General features: G+C 31.7%; 1 protein-coding gene across 5 annotated transcripts in view; it reads left to right on the plus strand.

Annotated features, from left to right (window-relative positions):
- LOC123015573 (protein-tyrosine sulfotransferase) overlaps window positions 1–20070 on the plus strand; it is a 59974-nt gene that overhangs the window by 19007 nt on the left and 20897 nt on the right. For 3 of the 5 annotated variants that reach the window (XM_044415367.1, XM_044415372.1, XM_044415369.1), the window contains one exon: window positions 17488–17544. The exons of 1 other annotated variant lie outside the window; for it this stretch is intronic. The gene's annotated coding sequence lies outside the window, so the exon portion shown is untranslated. Of the gene's footprint in view, window positions 1–4638; window positions 4749–17487; window positions 17545–20070 lie in introns of all 5 variants that reach the window. One more of the 5 variants, XM_044415368.1, reaches the window with a different exon arrangement.

Here is a 20070-nt window from a genome sequence, read left to right on the forward strand (position 1 = left end):
CCAGATAATTGCACTCTAATATCTTCATCCGTTACAACATCCAGATTAATGACGCAAAGACTACAAAAACAATCCAAATTCCGGGCCCATTTCGTTATTACACTCACTTGTGTTTTAATCTGAATAAATCTCGTGCAGGATTTGAGGTGGTTTTATTGATGTTTTTTTTAACATGGACTTAACTTGCAAGTTTTAATTTGGGCTTCTTTCTCACCGGGAGCGCAACCTCCTGCTATACAATGCCTCCATCTGGTGATTTTTCCGACCCCACAGCTGACATTACACGGCGACCATTTAGTCCAACGGTCCCACACTTTCGGTCTTCTGTTTTCTCGTTTATTTGGAGACGTCTCCGGATGCATTACGACTATTTCGGTTGCAGCGCGTTTATATTGACGAAGGGCGGTTCCACATTTATCCATGCTTCGAGTTTGACACGACGCAAGGACGAGGAGAAGTAGACAAAGGACCCGAAGTGTCATCGTAATTTTGACAAATTTTTTGACGGCGAAATGAGGTAGCAGGAATCACCGTCAGAAAATCTCTTTGTTGTTTTGTTCTTTTTCCTCGACTGACACATTGTGTTATTTTACTTTCAAGGTTTTAAGTCATCGGAGTGAATTACGATTTCTGGAAGTTCTGAAAGAAGTTGCTTGAAACTTGGGTAATACGTTATATTCTCATTACACGTGACCGTAAAACTGCTCGTAAAAGCTCCAAAAACGTACTTGATGATAAATATTAATACAACGGATTGGTTTTATCGTCGTTATCACTTTTATCTCTCGTAATTTCTACAATAATGTTGGAAAACTCCTATGTGTTGAATTATCTCATAAATATGGAAACTGGATAGCACCACAATTTTTAATTTTTTCCACTAGAAAACTGAATTTTTGTTTTGCTTTACCTCTTTTCATCAAATGTCACTGACTTGCGCTCTTAATTATCCATTCAACCAGCGACCGAACGGTTTTATATCTCAGTGACCAAAATCGATACCTTCATTTCGTCGACTTGTATTACAAAAATTTATGGTTTTTTGAATTACGTGAAATTTCTTCACGTTTGTAATTTGTTAATAAAGCACAAAAAGGGCTGTCATATTATTAGAGCTTTTTAGTGCAAGCAATTAATGTAAAACGAGAGTGAGCTTTATCAAAATTTACTTAATTTCATTTGCGTGTTTTAAAGCTTTTAAAATTATTCAAATGATGGGTGATTGTTGTAGAGACCAATATAACAGTTCAGTATATCCTACTATTTACCAAAGATCCCATTTATACAGTCACGTGAATTACAGGCTTGGTTGGAATGAATAAATAAACGTGATGTTCCCTGCAGGTCCGATTGAAATGTTTAATAAATTATTTGTAGATCTATTTTTTTTAAATAATGTTGTTTTAACGTTTTTTTTATTTCAAATTATTTGACAATTATATTTCGACTAACAAAGGTTAGAACATTCAGGTCTACAGTCGTTAATTTCGAGGCAAGCGTTTTTACGTTTGGTCTAAATTGTTATTATATAAAAGCAATCATATTTTTAAGACTAAAAATAAATTTTTTTGATCAATTTTGAATGTACTTATCTTAGAAAAATTTTGTTATAATTTTGATATAAAATTTTCTTTAGTCACTCAGGGAGGACAAAATTTGACAATACTTGGACGTTTCAAAAACAGTTGATGTTAAAAGGTACGTGTCTTTTTGGGAAATTGAAAATTTTAAAGCTGTTTAAAGACAAACGTAACGATGGACATCATATGACCTGAAATATTGCATTTGTTTTCGGTGGAAATTGGTCACGATATAAGATATACTTAAGTAGATATAAGATATCTTTTGGACAATATTTTAACCTTAAAACTACATTTAAAATTAAAATTGTTGCTGAATTATTGCAAAATTATCACCGACTAAATGAGTCTTAAAATACACGTCATTGACTCCCATTTGGACTTCTTTTCTAAAAACTTGGAAGCATGAGTGACGAACAGGGCGAACGTTTTCACCAGGATCTGAATAGTTTTCAAAGATCGGCACAAAGCTTTTTGGGGATGAAAATATGAAATTACTGTTGGACTGTTATAAAAAAAACGGAACCAAAAAAGTATAAAAAATAAAGTAAGAGAACTCATTTTTAATTCGTTGTTTGGCGGTTTTTGTATTTTTTGTTAATTACATATTTCGTAAACGTGACGTGATGAATGTTTTATATATTTTTTTTAACTCAGTGCCTCAAATTATAACTTTTAGCTAAGGTATAAAAATTGCGTAAACTAGTGTAATTATTTCCAGAAATTACAAGATGACAAGAATCTTTACATTACGTTGTCCCTTTCAATTTTTTTATTGTACATATTATTTCAACGTTCATTTGAACATTGTTGCTATTAAATTTTCTTAGTATGTGTAGATTTGTAAACATAAACATTTAATAATTACTTGAGGTGTGATTTGTTTTGAAATAACAGAAGTAACGAGAGTATGTGTGATATTTAATTCAAGATGTACACACTGCTTCATTAGTAAGGTCACAAACTCGGCTCGAAACGTGTCCGCTCGAGAGCCGAGTTTGTGACATTACTAATGAAGTAGTGCGTACCAATGATTTCACTATAAGGTGACACTAGTATTAACAGTAGTAATATTCATTGTTTTAAGTTTTATTATTTGATTATTTGAACAACTTTGATAATTTCTAACGACACGATATCCTTCTTATAGCTATTGTTAAAAGCTTAATTTTAAAAACAGAAACCGACCACATGTACAGGGTGTTCCGTTTTTATTGTTACAAATTTAAGCAGGTGATAGAATATTCAATTTGAAGATAAAAGTTTCCTATAAACATGTATCGAAAAATATTAAATAAGGGAGCTACATCCCCTAAAAGGGTACATATTTTAATGGATTTTTTCCGATATTTCAGCAACCATTGTAGATAAAATTACAAAATTTGGTACAACTGATAATCTTTATACTTACAAACGAAATCGAAGATAAAATTTCAAAATTTTACTCATGGGCGTCCTAAACTGGGGGGTTAAGGGTAAAAAGTACCCTAACTATTTTGGCTGATGGTTTTTGCCAATTTCAGCTACAAAATTCTAAATCTCATAGTTTTTCACAAAAAAGAGATCTCTTGCGTTTTTTCGATACAACTTACCATTTTTGAGTAAAATCAGTTTACAATATGTGTTACAGACCATAAAGAGGATAAAAAATTAAAAATTAAATTTGTTTAACCGTTTAAGACACCGGTGATTAAAACTTTCGACAACTGATCTTTGAATTCGTTTAGGTGTTTAAAGGTGTTTAAAGCTGTACCAACTTTTGTACTTTTATCTATTCTGTAATAATAAGAAAACGCCATTAAAAAACGCATGTCTTTCAGAGGGTGTAGCTCGGTTACATAACATTTTTTGATACATGTTAATAGGAAACATTTCTCTTAAAATTGAATATTCTATCACCTGTTTAAATTTGTAACAATAAAAACGGAACACCATGTATATTGGTTCGAAATATTAAAAAATAAACAGCTATTAGATTTGTCACAATAGTAAACTCGGTTGTTTACCCCCAATACATTAGAAACCATATCAAACACTATCAAACAATATTTCATTTGTATTTCATTAGCAACACAACAACTCGTCTGTCTTATTTGATTGAGGGATAAATTGTATCTTGTCAATTAAAATGCCACAATGCGATCTATTTAAACCACTGCCAACCGAAGTTGAAATGTGTTCGCTACGAATCTCCTCTCTGTAATTGATCTATTTACCATGTGTCTTATTTGAGTATAAAACGGGAACTCTCGTCTTCGTTTTATTCGATACGTTCGTTCCACTTTTGCTAATGCGATTCGAAAGAGAGTAAAATGATTGTTTGTTTGTTCATTGAAAAGTGAATAATGAGAAAATGATTAGATTTTATGAATTGGCGGTTATTTATTTTTTTTTGGAATTTTATCGTTTAATGAAGCGAATAGTTTTATTAACCGAGTATTTATTTTTTCACACAAAGAAACTGAGAATGTTATCTCGTGTAATGTTTTAATTTAACTAGACGACCGAACGTAAACAGGCAAAGTTACATCGTAGTTAGTAGTTAAAATGATAATGGAGAAGTTAATGTGTAATGCTAATTGAATTACAAATTATTTTCGAAACTGTAACTTTGTTACTTATTTAACTTTGAAAAGCAAGTTTGTCAATGATAGAAATAAACAATGATAATTCTTTTACTTTTGCTGAGTTATGTATAAATAATTCCATTATTAGCCATTTATCTCCCTCATTTCCTTTGCACATTCCACAAATTCTATCGTTCTCTTCTTATTCAGCAATCATTCATTCTAGCTCTCCTCTTTTTGTACCATTATACACACGTAACCATTTATTTCTCTTCTATCTCTCCAACTTTTTATTTTTTCATTTCATTCATATTTAATTGTGAACTCTTATGTCTTTTTCAAACGCAAACGCAGCTATAAAACTAAATTTACAGTAGGGCAATCAATAATTTTTTATCAAGAAAGAAAGATTTCAACCGCAATTGGATGAAATTTGCATCTTGTCTCCGTCATCTCAAAATTTAATATAGTTCCTTTCCCTCGTGTTATAGCAAAGAGGATCTCGTAAATGGAACACTCGGACTGCATTTCACATCTGTAAAATTGCCAACCGCCCCTAGAGAACAAACAGGAAACGTGCTGACAGGTTATCGAAAAATAGGTAACGACACAAGGGTTAAAAATAAGGTTGTCTAGACGTTTGAAATCTGCCATTGGCAAAATTAGACAAAATACGTGACATGGTTTATGGCACAATTAAACCAACACATCGATGTTGACGGCGACGTAAACCCCTTTTAATTCGTTTCATTTAATGTAAAGCCGGTAGGAGCAGATCGCAGATAAGGTGCGATGATAATGAACATGTTTGTTTTACTGTTCAAAGTTATTGTTGTTCATTTTAGCGTTCAGTGTTACACAAGATTTATGTTTATTTCGCTCACAAAAATTGCTTTTTGTGGATTTAGATCAAAATTGTGTCTCATACGGGAAAATTGCTTAAATTCGGTGTATTGTTGGAGTGATGTTGAGGAGAGTTAATTTTGCTGCCGTCATATTAATTTGAGACTAAGTGAGTAATGCAATGTAAACTAAACGTTAATTAGCAAGTACTACATTAAGCCAAGTTTATCTACCTCACGCCAGGTAATGATAAAAATGTCAAAACATTATTTTCCTCGAGTGTCGAAATACGAAATATACTTTTTTCTATTCTCATAATAATAAGAAAGGAAGAATGCATTAGCTTGTTTTAACAGTAACTGTAATGAACCTAAATGACACATGCACATAATGTGCAGGGTGTAATAGAATTTTCAATTTTAGGAGAAAGTTTCCTACAAACGAAAAAGCCAAAATAGTTAGGGTACTTTTTACCCTATACTCTTTTTATGGGGTGTAGCTTCCTTATATAATATTTTTCCATGTTTATAGGAAACTTTTCTTAAAATTGATTATTTTATTACCTGTTTAAATTTGCAACCATAAAATGGAACGTCCTGTATATAAATAACGTTTGACTTTTGTTTTTTTATTATCATGTAACCCTGATGCTAAAAAAAAATAATTTGAGATTTATCGACGTTATTGAATTAGGCGATATTTTGGTTCATTAAATGTGATTAAACTATATTATCATTACTAAAATGAATGAAAGTGAAAGTGGTTTCAGGGAGGAAATTGCAAGGACGCCTTTAGAAAACAAGAAATTAAAATAAAATGTTACAATACTTTGTCATTTCTACTCATACTTCAAATACAAATTTTTGCGTTCATATAAAATTCTATATCTCATAACAATTTCGTAATTTTCGTGCTCGTAGAAAAAGTATAGTACGTTATTCGGTTGTAATGAGATTCGTGGATGTAGAAAACTCGCTTCTGCGTGGCTGCTTTGTAAACTTACTCATTTGTACGTAAATATGCTTTTTACAACTCCCGCTACGTAAGTATAATAATAGTACTATTAATTACTGCTAATTTGCCGTAAAAATTTGAGTTTTTGTGATTTTTTTATGGGATATTAAAGAAAGGAGAAATTGTTTTTTACGAGAGAAATATTGAAACCCAGTGGAGTAGCTCCAAGTACTTCATTTAAATGCGTTGTAGAATAATTTCTGTATGATTCAAGTATTTTATTTATTTCCTGGTTTTTCTTGAACTTTTATCTTTTCTGTCGTTTCCATTAGTGCTTATTTGCAATTTATAAGGGGCGATCTAACGATTTGCTGCATTAGTTGGTTGAATTAATTCAAAAAAGGACCTATTCCTCGATCACAAATGCCCCGAAGTATCTAGCACTCTGTTCTAAAGCAGCCAATTGGGGTTGTGAGGGTGTCGACTGCAGGAATGAAGTGTCTTGGAGCTTTTGAAGCAGTGGCATTTAATATAAGCCGTGCTCTATAAAAGCCGATTTTCTAAACTCTTGATGACGTTGTTTTTGAAAGTACATTGATCGAGTGATCTGTAACCAAAAACTTTATTAGGATAAAAAAATAAAATTTCGTTTAAGTGGAGATGAGGAAATTATCGAAAGTAAACTACTTTTACTGGGTAAATTGCTGTAAATTTGGTATGGTAAAAATTGAAGCGTTTTAAAATGGTGGGTTACGATAATTACATCGTTAAATAATTGTGATGGAAATAATTCTTTAATAAGAAAGTAAAATTGCGTTTTTGTACTAAAATAGAAAGAAATTGAGAGATGATGGTGGAGGATTAATTATTCGTGAAATGTCACGGTCGATTTATCCAGTGTGACAAATTTATAGAGAAAGACATCAAATTGTAGTTTTACCAATTCTTAATTATGTCATATTGATTAATTAACACAAATTAATTACTCTTGTATTTTGATCACGTTCTGTGTCAAAACGTAATGTGTGTACGTGGTGGTGTTTTTTTAATTACGATTGCAGTAAAAATGGGCATACAAATTTGGCAGTCGGATCACATGTTTTTCTTGCAAAACCTTTCACCAAGATAACTCGTATCCTTATGCAAGAGCTAGTTAGAAACCAAAAAATTGTCATGTGTTATTTATTACTCAGCTTTTAATATATTGAATTAGTTGTACTATTTTTTGTTTTTTTGAAGAGAAGTTGACATTTTACTTAACTGCAAATCCTACTCATTGATTGAGAAATATTCAAGTTACTGGAAGATGGCATACGTTATGCAAAATCAAATCTTACACAAGAATGTTTAATTAATTTAATTTAATGAAGCAAATTAATAAAATATTTAGAACTTGAGAACGGTGTAATGTAATAGTTTATTTATGTATTAAGAACGTAAATAGGTTTTTATGTCCAGAGGCCTGAAATGTGGATTCTGAATATAAGTAAGTATAAAAAAGACGCTCCGGGATCATAAAAGTCACTTATGTTTTCTGCTACTGTGTAGAATTTATCATTTGCTTGCTCCACTCGTCTTGTGTAACAGGAGTTTAGTGCTCGGGAACCCAACAATTTATTTTTATTGTTTTTGGGCAACAGATTAAAATTTTTTTTGACTAAAATCTCAGCCTTCGGTGGGCATTGTTAAGAGGTGTCAATTGATTTTTTTGTTTATGATAAACTTATTCAAGTCACTTATTCTCAGAAAGCGAAAGAACGTGGGGAAACTCTTTCTTACACTCTGAAGATTTTTATTTTTGTGCAGAGGGATATTTTATAAGAATTTCATCAAAAAAATGTTTTTCATAATTTTTGTAGTACCTAGACGTAAATTGCAAGTGAAATTATTCTGTCAAAAATAATTTTTCGAATTTAGTTTTGATCAATTTTCACGGAGAAACAATGATTTATGCAATTCGTTTCGAAAAGGCAGATGCAATAAAATTTAAAAGAATTTATAGAACCTCATTTTGCAATGCCAATAATGTAGGTAGGATTGAATCGGTTTTTTCTTCTATTATTGCTTTGTGGAATTGAATGTCGTGAAGGACTTCGCGTTCGCGTCTCCTACCGGTTTCCCGACGGACGATGAGGAATCAAAAACCTGAATCTGCTTTCGTTCGATTTGTGATATGAATTTTGATGACTTATCAACCATTGTTTCCAAAGTAAAATATTTCTTTTAAAAAAAATCGAGCACCGCGTACCAGAAAGTTTCAATAATTGAATGAAGGACACAAAAACTACTCATAAAATCGAGTTGACATAGTCGAGTCATTCAAACAAACAAAACATTTCCAATGAAGGATTCTCGCAGGAGTAAACTTAAATGTTCGCATGATGCATTGCTTATTTTTTCCGGCAATAATTTATTTAAATCGTTGCATTGTGTGCAAGCTGTCAACGACTTCAAGCATACACTGACGATTATCGTGAATTATTACAATGACGTGCAGATTTCGTAGATATGTGGTTCTGACCGAAATAGCGCGAGGTCGAGGAACCGACTGTCATGGAGTGCACCGAGAGAAGCATCCAGATTTACTATCAATTTGTTGTAGTCAACGATTCGAGAGACGGCAAACTCAATGGACGATTCCTCCTCAATCTTTACAATGAAGACGTTTAACGCGTCATAAAGTCTTCCGACAACGGCTTCAGCTTCATCCAGGATACTGTGTCCGATTTGAATGGTTCTGGGAGGTTCTTTTTTTGTAACGACTGCGATAAGCAATTCTCAACTAAAAGAGGGGCAATTTTCGTCGCTATGACGCATCTGTTGCGTTTTATGAAAGACGTAATCCATCAAAATATGTCATTTTCTGCTTCAACGAAATGTGATTAGAGGAAAGGCCAGTAATTGGACGGAATTACAGCCAAGACATGCGAGATAGCAGGGAATTTAGCACTTTTGAAACCCTGTGTCTTTTTAGTGGCTCGAATTGTTGTGGTCAGGAAAAGGTGAACGATTTGTTTATTGTGGCCTGACATCTAAGACTCACTCTTTAATGAAAAAATAAGGTAATTTTGAACTTTCACTTTCTCTCGGACATTAGAAATACAACATTTTGGAAGAAAAAACAAAACAGTAGACAAAACACTGTACAATATTATGCAGGTAGCAAAAAAATACATTTAATTCATTTATTAATCATACAACCTTCAAAATTTATTATTTTACCTGTACCTAAATGAATATGTACCAATTTTAGTGCAATAGTGTTGTACTTACTTATTTATTGTGATAATAATAAATATTGTGATTAAATACAAAATGACCTAATTTACTGTTACATTTGTTGACCAACAAAGTTAGTTTATCATTGCTTTTTTGTTCACTTCCAAACTCGCTTCCAAAGGTAAGTAATTTAATTTTTATCAAGGCGAAGGAATGCTGTTATTTTAAGCTCTAAGAAATAGTTATAAAATTTTATAACTCAGAAATGTCCATCTAATAATTTTTTGTACAAAAACTTTTCAGAAAATTATTACAATTAAAATTATAGTTTATTATTATTATAAAAAGAAAATTAAATAAAATTTAAGAATTACAAATTTTTGGAATATTACCGATTTAACTGCTGCTGTAATTTTCGAAATCGCTTTTTGTTTAAATGGTATTTAAAATGTGTTTTAATCAATGTTGTTAATCAGATTTTAACAATTTGAATAAAATTCAGTGTTTGGAATACGCTTTTATGTTTTTAATTAAACGCTTTAACGAGAAGTTTTCGCAGATGTGAATTATTTTAATAGGTATAAAATTTGCTTGTGATATATCCTTTTCGAAATGCGACAATTCGGCCGAATCATTCTTATAGACTATATCTTTCTCTGTAAACTCAAAATGTAATTTTGTTGTCTGATACTAGTAGACATAAATTCAGCTTTAAACTCCTTTTGTTGGACGAAGGACTAAAGTGGGTTTCTATATCAAATTATTATCTACATCGTTCCATTGAAAGTTTCTTATATTCTAGTAGTTGCATATATTAAGTTCAAATTAAATTTAGACTAGTTTGTCATAAAGCAAGCTTTATAATTGAGTCATGGTAATGGCAAACTTTAATGCACTAATCTACGTTTAATCCCCTTTGCATAGTTAATTGGGCGAAAAATTATTCGAATTAATTAAAAATATATTTTATGAATTGGGTTGGCAGAGAAATTTAATGAGGACGAGTTTATACAAATATTACTCGTTAGCTGCTGAATAGATTGAAAAAGCTTTTCCTGAGGCTCTTGCTATTTAATTGAAAGACTTGGGACGTGTAGTTTTGGTTGCCTATTATCCTGCAAGCAAGCCATGAAATAATAAGTTTAATGATGTTGAAAGCGATAAGTGCCAAAGTCTTAAATTTTTCCGAGTATTGTGCACTAATAACTTACATTGTTAATTACTTTGAAACAATTTTTTTCGTACTGAATAAAGAACAGTGCAGTTCGCTGGTTTGAATCATCTAATTTGCCTTTTGCCTACGGTTTAAATGTATGGAGGTTGACAATTTTGTTAACAAACCCATTAGCTAAATTTCCATCCCACATCATGATTTCAGTTGCAACAAACGTTGGACTTATTAAAGTTAGTTAGGTTTAGGTACCCAAATATTCACTCAAGTATATTAGCGGTTACAAAGGACACAGTTGGGTAAATGGAGTTTGATTTTTATTGTCGATTGAAAACATTTACATAATTTATGAACAACGTTTGTAAGCTCATAATCCGATTAGATTCAGATTGTGTTGACAGCAGAAAATAGAATCCATATTGATCTAATTAAGAATTCCTTCAATAAGTCGAGCATGCTAAAAATAAATCGTAGGGTATCATTAGTGAAGTGGAATGGAAAATGATGGATAGTTTAATATAGAGAGATATAGAGTACAGTGAAATATATTTTTAGTGCTTTTTAGTACAATAGTCTATTTCATGCTTCCCGAAGCCTGTAGAAACCCCGTCATCTACACGCAGGGTGCATGATGATTTATTGCGTTAATCAAAATGTAGTGACACACCGGCGAGGTTTTAATATGAACCGAAAAACACAAAGTAGAGATTTCTCAATTCTATATCTTGGATATTTATTGTCATTTATTTCGTGCGTGGGAGGATATCTCACGGTGTACGCGTGCGAAAATGTCATATTGAGGATTTATTATTGACGATGGTTTTGGTTGTACTGACGGAGGTCTTTTTCTGTTAGAAGAAAAAGCGTCCGTAATTGTGGTTTTGATTTATGACTGTTAACAGAGTGATTAGTTTCTGTCTTTGCAATTGTGATTATTTGCTCGTGTCAAATATTGACAGCTATAATTAATAAATGGCACATGTTATCTGTTATTTAATTAGTGCAGTATTATTACGTATACTCTTATGAGATCTGAAATTGTTTAAGATGTAAAGTCTCTATTACTAAAACGTGATAATAAGAGTTATAATTTATGAATGAATGACATTTTTCATGAAACTATGTTATGATTTACAGTGAAGCACAAGGTAAATACCATTCTTATAACCGAAGTTTTCAAACAAATAATTTAATACTTATTAATGGTGCAAGTGTGTTATACATATTACAAATAAGTCACGCAAGAAAAGGTTTACCCTAAGAGCAGTGGGGTACTTTTTTGACTTATTTGTAATAAGTAATAATTAACATATTATGTATGGTAGACAAAACTTTATCCAACACCTCTTAATTGCTATCTTAAATTCATATTTTATTTTTGTATTTGATATTTCAAGTTATCATAAATTGTGTTCAAGTGTTAAAATTATTATTTGTTTATTATTAAAAATTACTAAATGTAATGGTATTTTCCCAATGTGGATGAAATCTTCTATGCTAAGAAGTTCCTTCAAGGTACATGTTTAATATAATTAAACCTGTATTTTGTTAAATAATAAATTTTGAGTAACTCATTTTAACATCGCCGTAATTATTGTTCAATTATTAAAAAGGTGTTGGACAAAATAGATTATTTACTTTTTTAACTTAAATTTTTATTTTATATTTTATTATCGTTTCAATTTGATTTTAGTTTTATTATTATTAATGACGCAAGCGTCTCTGTAAAATTTCTAATCTCTCCACAGAAATGATACACTTCCTACTCGCTTTGTAATCTACTATTACTAGTACTATCTTGATAAACTTTTCAACAGTTCTTTTCATGTAGTTTATTAAAAAGGAATTACTTTTACGTAATTCATAATAAGTTTAAGATGATAATGGGAATTCTAAGATGATACAATTTTGGTAGTTTGTTTTTTGCTTCGATAAATCGTTTATTAGTATCATTAAGATTTTTTTGTTAATAGAGCAGAACAGATGTACCTACTTGACATTTTAAATTTCGTTTTTACCAGAGTGTGTTACATTAGCAAAGACTTTGGTATGTTTTATTGTTCTTTATTATTTTGACAAAAAATTTAAGTTTCTAGGACCGCAGAATTTTCAATATTTTGAAAGAGACGGAAAAAATGAGAATGGCATATGTGTTATTTGTAAACGTCACAAATTTTAATTTTAATTTAATTTCCACTGCTCCAGTCCATACACGAGTATTGCAAATTATTCATTATTTTTGATTACCAATGAAAATAATTACTGGCGCAACTAACACTTTATTCCTTTTATATCAGGCTTATTATTGCCGGTACATGATTATTAAACGGTTTGTTACAAATACAAAATAGTTAAACATTTTTATAAATAAACATTAGCAATGTACACATGCAACCAATTCACACGTACGTTAAATATCCTCTGCAAAGTTCATCGAATTTAGTGTTTATTTATTCCGAGAGTTTGCTTAGTTATTCATTCAGGGATAACAATTAATGCTAACAATCTCTCGCAAACCGCTAAACGGAATTAGACCCGTACACTCATAAACCGTTTTCGTGGATAGTATGAATGAAGCAAGCATTCTTCGTGAAGATGTTTCCGTAATCCGCTCTTGTCACTGACGACAAATAACAGGTGATTACGGCCTATGATATAGAAAGACCGGGAAATAACAATGCAGGATTCCTAACACGCGCCTCCGCCTAAACCTTTGGCAATTTCCCATCGTCGATGAGGTTGTCCTCGACTGAGGCGCCGTTTTCCTTAATTTTCACGCACATTTGGGAGCCCGTGAGCTAAAGCACAAATGAGTGGGACAGGTTTAAATCGGGAATTTGTTGGGTTGCCTCCAGATATCCGCAATCGAAGCCGGAGTCCGTAAAAAGAAATTCTCCATTTATCCCGGATGTCTCTGGGTGTTTCAAGGACATTGTGAAAAGAGAAATGCCCGGAAACGCTTTTTGTCCTCACATCGATTGTTCGTTCGTTCTCTACTCGTTTCCTTTCATCTTTCGGGATTTCACCCAGATATTTATTAGGTAGGTATTATTTGATGGATTTAGAGCGGGGACACTCGTTTTACGTCCTTCTTGATGCGAGATGAATGCTAGCAACAAGATCGATGTCCAGTGAGTGAAACGAAACGCCCGAATTCAAAAACGTCCCCACACGATGATGAAGTTTCAAAGAATCCCGGAATATTTGATATGCTTTTGTCGAGTGTTATCAATGTTATGATGGATTCATACAGTTGTTCGATGGTCAATCAAAATTGCAATTCAATTATTCTCGCAGCGTTGTTTAGATATCAAGGCCTCTTTACATGTTTATGCTGTAACCGCATCTGTTCTTGACATGCCACAAGCTGTGTGCTTCGCACTTGATGTTCGTCAGAGGCGGCGACACTTACCACCTGCCACCCTTCCATCAACTCGAGCTATGGTGTTGATATTTTAATTTACATTTAAAAAATTGCTGCTTCCTGCAGTCATCGGCGATTTTTTTTTACCCCGAAAAGGAAATGCCAATTTTTTTAATCTTTCTATGGCACCATCCATAATCAGTTTGGAAGAAAATCATGTGCATTAAGTATTATACATTTACTATGTTATTAAATTTCCGATCAGAATAACTTGTTATTTTGAAATTAAGTTGACAATAATGATGAATAATATAGACAGACGATTTCAGGAATTTAAGAAACGATGTTTTAAAAATTACCTATTGTAGTAAATGTGTAACATTAATTTTATATTAATTATTATTTGTTCTCTATTAATGTGTGGATAAGCCAAGCTTCAAATTTTAAACTGTTACAAACATCTTTCTATATCTATATGTATTATATAGGGTTATTCATAAATATGAAGCAATATTTGAACCTCAAAAATGACCTATAAACTGATGTTAATTTAAATATAACTCATGTCCGATCTTTTTTGATAAGAATTTTACAGCCCTCGAAATGTGGGTATGAAAATTTATTTTTTTGTAATAACTTTGGAACCATTTGATCAATATTATAAAATTTGGAATTCTTACTTGCGAAAACATACCCTTTAGGTAGTAATTACGGAAACCGGATACATCTACTCAATTTCCGGTTTCATCAGTTGCAGGTCACATTTTCTGTTTTTCCGTTTTTTGGCCTCTTAACACTAATTTTTAATTTGTTGCCATGTATATAACTCATTCAAACTTCATAATTTTTGCTTTCGGTGTTCTCACTTTAAATTAAAATATCTTTAAAACGGTCCATTTTAGAGGTATTAAAGGTTTGCGTTTTCTATTCAAAATTGATTACTCTATTGTTTTTACCAAAAAAAAAAAAAAATAATGTTAAGAGAGAAAAAAACGAAAAAACAGAAAATATGACCTGTAATTGCTGGAACCGGAAATTGAGTAGATGTATCCGGTTTTCGTAATTACTAGTTTAAAAGGTATGTTCTCACAAGTAACCATTCCAAATTTTATAATATTTGGTCAAATGGTTCCGAAGTTATTACAAAAAAATAAATTTCCATACCCACATTCCGAGGGCTGTAAAATTCTTATCAGTAGAGATAGGAAACGAGTTATTATTAAATTAACATCATTTTATAGCTCATTTTTAAAGTTAAAAAATTGCTTCAAATATTATTTATAAATAATAAATATTAAATTACACAGGGCTGTTCCATTTTTATTGTTACAAATTTAACCAGGTGATAGAATATTCAATTTTAAGATAAAAGTTTCCTATAAACATGTATCGAAAATTTTTATATAAGGGAACCACATCTCCTGAAAGGGGTGCATCTTTTAATAGATTTTTTCCAATATTTCAGAAACCATCGTTTATAAAATTACAAAATTTGCTACAACTGACCTTTATACACCCAAATGAATTCAAAGATAAAATGACGAAATTTTTACTCAGGGGCGTCCTAAACTGGGGGGTTTAGGGTAAAAAGTACCCTAACTATTTTGGCGGTTCGTTTTTGCCACTTTCAGCCACACAATTCTAAATTTAATAGTTTTTCACCAAAAAGAGGTCTCTTGCGTTTTTTCGATAAAACTTACCGTTTTTGAGTAAAATCAGTTTACAATTTGTCTTACAGATCATAAAGAGGATAAAAATAAAAAATGAAATTTGTATCACAGTTTAAGAAACCCATGATTAAAAATTTCGACAAGTGATCTTTAAATTCGTTCAGGTGTTTAAAAGTAATCAGCTGTACCAACTCTTGTAATTTTAACTATTCTGTAATAGTGGGAAAACCCCATTAAAAAAGAATCTCTTTCAGAGGGTGTAGCTCGCTTATAGTCCGGTCAAATTAGTCATAAAAATAGTGGTCAAATAACGAAAATTCCGACAGAGCTAAATTTTGGTGGAGACCTTGGGTATACCATTAGAAATAAAGTGTCAAAAGTCCCCATCGATCCCATGTGTGCTAAAAAAGTTATTCGGGGTCAAAGGTCAATATTTGACGTTTTTTAGATTTTTTTCGAAAACGGCAAGTTTTATCAAAAAAGTAGCTCAGACGAAAATTATAGATCTTAAAATTATCTACAAAATGGTCTTTATACTTTTTTCCAAGAATCACCATTCCTGAGATATCGCGATTATTATTATTATTATTATCGCGATTATTATTATTACGTAACATTTATTGATACATGTTCATAGAAAACTTTTGTCTTAAAATTGAATATTCTATCACGTGTTTAAGTTTGTAACAATAAAAACGGAACATCCTGTATAATAACCCTGTATGTTTGTTTATTTGGTGTTTAATGTTGAAATAATCAGAGCGAAATTGAGATATGCCGTTGTCATTTTTCTAATGGCTGCCATTCTTTCCGAAATTGAAACAGCATTATGTCTATAATGGCAAATAAAACAAACTTTCTTATGCATTGAAGTTATTTATCAAAGAAAGTATTTTGAAGCGCTGACATTTTGTTGAGATATAAATTGCTATATTTACCAGTTCGTTTAATCTTCCTTATATAACCTTTTCTTAGCATTTAAGTTAGCAAAGTGTAGCTTCTGTATGTTGTCTTTTAATGGTGTCTGAATCTGATAAAATATTTTTTATTATACCTGCATCATAATCTTAAATTAAAACACGCTGCAGCGTGCATAATTTGGCCTTTATAGCACGCTGAAATTTTAAAGTTGTCTAAGTAACAAGAAGTAGTGAAATGTCTGGACCAATTATAACGTGAAAAAATGTGCTTAACAACGTAAACTAGTAACCGTCTCTACGAAAACGCTTCACAAACAACCTTTGATAATTTTATTGTGTAAATTCACATTTTCAATGCTCATAAAAGATCGGGCAGGTATAATAAAAAATAGCGTATAACACTCTTTTATAAGCGCCTTTAAAGGCTTGCTTATAAATTAGCATTATAATATACTATTAAGAAATCATACTTCATTAAAGTCTAAAAAACTGAAAAGATTTGTTTTTTCGAATCGAAGTTGGAATGATCATTACGCGAATGTCTGGGTAACATCTGGACTCCGTTTCATTACAGAAACTCGAGGCTTTGTCTTTCCTAGTAATTCGATCGTCTTCAATATTTCGTTAGTGTCGTTAACGAGTCTTGTTTTACATTTAAATTCGTATTTTTCTTCACCGTATAAGTAACAGTGGATTAAGTAATGATAGAAAAATTTCCAAGATCAAAGAAACGTAGACGTTATTCAGCAAATAAGCGTCGGGAGAGGATCATGAATAAATACACGACACGGAACGAAAAACACAGAATTTTTTAAAGGAACAGACTCGTGTTCATCAAGTGTCGTTTCTAAATGGACCACCTGAATAAAAGGAAATGCTGTGGAGCACTATATCATTTTTATAGCTGCCTCGCGATGGGGGAGGACGAGACTCTGTATTACTTAGACGCAGATTTTTTGTGCATTAGATTTTTTGAAATACGTTGCTTACAGCTATTTCGATTGCTTTTACAGTTGTTCGGTTTGACTCACGTTAATTATTTCTGTAAGCGAATCTTGGGGCTAATTTTAACTCGCGAGTTTAATAGATGGATAAACCTCATTTCACAGCTATAAAAACAGTTGGCTGTCGGTTTCAATACCTTTAAATTATATTAAAAAATATTCAACAGATTTAATAAAACTGTAATTTTTTTCCAGATTTCAGAATAAAGCGTGGAATATTTAAAGACGGCCAAAGCTTCGTACTTTTATAAGGTAAGCCGATTTTATTTCAACTTTAGGTGCACCCCGGGGATATTATGGCTGTAATTTTTTTCAAATTATCAGCTTAACTTTTAATAACAAGAACGTTATCTAAACGAGAAAAAAAGGGACAACAATCTCATTTCAATTTTGAAAATTATTAATACGTGCTTTATGAGTTTACCATTATTTTTAAAGAGATTACATTTAAATCCCTCGGGAGTGCTTTTTATTTAATCCTTTCTGGTGACTCAAAATTCGTGTAATTATAAAGGGGAAAATGCCATGTAAAGGATTGTAACAAAAACTTTAAGTTTAAAGCTTTATTATTGTTGTGATAAAATATAACTCTTGCGACTATATGACTCAATATCATAATTATGTAGTGTCGTAGTGTACTACAAATGGTGAATAATAGGAGGTGGTACATGCATTGTAGTATTCTACTTTAGTGCTAATAACGAACCCTTACAACTATCAAAGGAAATTCGTTTCTCCACAAGCTTAGCTGCGTTTCCGCATGCATTATAATATAACACATCCCAACATTGACGCCACAATTAACGCCCCAGAATATTCCTTATGCATGTCTAGGCGTCGGTTTTCCTAATGAGAGTAAAGTTTAACTGAAACTCTTGATCATAATATAAGATTACAAAGAGCTATTCTTAGGGTCGTTTTGTTACAAATATTTTCTCTTAAAAACTGCGTCTGTAATAAAGCATTTTAATAGGCTGAGAGCAAGAGGAGGCAAATTTTAAAAGTACAATGTTGTTTTTTTTTAACAAGCTAGTAATAGTCTTGTGCTGGAAAAGTCCTTGGTTTTTAACACTCGATGACTTTTGTCGAGTTTGTGAATGTTTTCGGAACTCTCAAATTATTCGAGGGAACAACCAGAACGAGTTCGACGAAAAGAGACAGACCGGTGACTAACTAAATCGAATCGGGATTACCTTAGCGAACAAATAATGCGAAGGACGATCATTGTATTTTTTCTGAAAAGGTTCTTTAAATACAGCTTGTCTATTAAAACTTTATTTGCATTTAATCGAATTCCACTCAAAGTGAATGGGAACAACAATGGCAAAGATACTTCAAAAGCTTTAATTTTATGGTACCATGAAAGATTTTTTCGATTCTCCAAAAGTCCAAACGTGCGTATATTTCTGTAATAACGTACTAATGTTGAGTCAAATTAGTGTCGTAACCCTTCGAATTACGTTGCATAAACACGATTCCTTCGAGGACGTTTCGTTCCCATTTTCTCGAGTGGATGTAATATGATTTCACTTTCTTTGGATCCGTAGTTCGCTCTAGTTTTATTTTTTCATCGTATACGTGTTTGTTCTATTACTCCGCTGTTCTCAAATATGTCTGCCGAGTGGGTAAGTATTTCGACAAGGGTGTCAGACCCATCTTTCGATCTTTTTATATTTCCTACTTTTTTTTATCTAGAACTCTAGAAAAGTGAGAAAATGAAACTTTTTTATAGGTTTTTTTTATCAATTGTGATATTGCTATTATTCAACTCATCTGATTAAATCGACAATGTAAGTACAGTTGCATTACTAGATTTTCGAAATTGACCCTGCATTTACGTCAATCTGTTTTAATAACAAGCTAATGTTAAAATAAAATTGCATGTGATTTAAACCCAGGATTTTTACTACTGTTGCCTATTTTGTGTAAACACATTATTTGATTAATACTCGTGTTCATTTATTGGCAGTATATTGAATGGTTTAAATGGAAATATTCTTCCTCTTCTGAAATTTGCATCATAATTGAACTATTGTTCTTTTTTATTAATTAACTTTAATGTGTTGAATTCTAGTAAATAAATAAAAAAAATTCAATGCACTAAAATGCAAATTTAAAGAAAACATTGTTTTGTCTCATTTTTCCAAATTATAGTTAAAGTTGGAACAAGGTGGAAGGAAACTCCTTCATATCTTTCAAGTGTGCACCCTCAAGAACTAAAATTAAGCAATTATTTTCTTTTATCACGTCCCAACTCTAGCCTTTGTACTATCTACTTGTCAACGGCAGTTTTTTTATCACTTCCATTTCGTCCTCTTATTTCGTTTCTTTGTCACGCCATTGTAAATATCCGAAATTATCCCTTATAATGTTAGAATGAAGCATCTTTTATCAACAAAAGGCAATCTGGAGCACAAAATTACAAATAATACAGAAGCGGAGTTTTCGGTTTTACGACGCATTCAGGATTGTAAAAATTTTTTGGGGGTCTTTTAATATGATAATTAGTAATTTAACAAGCCGTTACCGAGTTGCAAATTAGTCTCGTTAAAACCGAAATTAACTATTTTTAAAGATTTTAATAAGCTTGAATCGTGTATTTGATCCTTTGTTTAATGCCTTGCGCCGAGACTTAATTATCGTCTTTTAATTTCAAATAATTATTTTGATAATCTCTTAGAAGATTAAATTCAGTTTTTGATAAAGATAAAGATACGTTAGATTTTTCGTATTTTTAACGTAGGGTAAACAAACTTTTTCCTTGTAGACACGAACCGT

Source organism: Tribolium madens, unplaced genomic scaffold, assembly GCF_015345945.1.
Source record: "Tribolium madens isolate multiple individuals breed KSU strain unplaced genomic scaffold, Tmad_KSU_1.1 Scaffold_19;HRSCAF=116;Tcas5.2_LG9, whole genome shotgun sequence".
NCBI lineage: Eukaryota > Metazoa > Arthropoda > Insecta > Coleoptera > Tenebrionidae > Tribolium > Tribolium madens.